Genomic DNA, 512 nt, shown 5'->3' on the forward strand with positions numbered 1-512 from the left:
TCCTCGTCCTCATACTCATCCTATCCTCATCCTCATCCTCATCCTCATCCCCATCCTCATGCTTACCCTCATCCTCGTCCTCATCCTTATCCTTATCCTTATTCGCATCCATATCCTCATCCTCAACCTCATTGTCCTCCTCATCCTCATCCTAACCTTATCCTCATCCTCATCCTCATCTGCATCCTCATCTTCATCAACATCCTCATCCTCATCCTCATTCCCATCCCCATCGTCATCCTCATCCTCATCGTCATGCTTATCCTCATCCTCGTCCTCATCCTCATCCTCATCCTTATACTCCTCCTCATCCTCAACCTCATCCTCATCCTCCTCCTCATCGTCATCCCCACGCTCATCCTCATCCCAATCCTAAGCCTCATCTTCACGCTCATCCTCATCCTCATCCTCATCCTCATCCTCGTCCTCATCCTTATCCTTATCCTAATACTCATCCTCAACCTGATCCTAATCCTGATCCTAATCCTGATCATGATCCTGATCCTCATCCT

The sequence above is a fragment of the Lupinus angustifolius genome, chromosome LG07, assembly GCF_001865875.1.
Source record: "Lupinus angustifolius cultivar Tanjil chromosome LG07, LupAngTanjil_v1.0, whole genome shotgun sequence".
Lineage (NCBI taxonomy): Eukaryota > Viridiplantae > Streptophyta > Magnoliopsida > Fabales > Fabaceae > Lupinus > Lupinus angustifolius.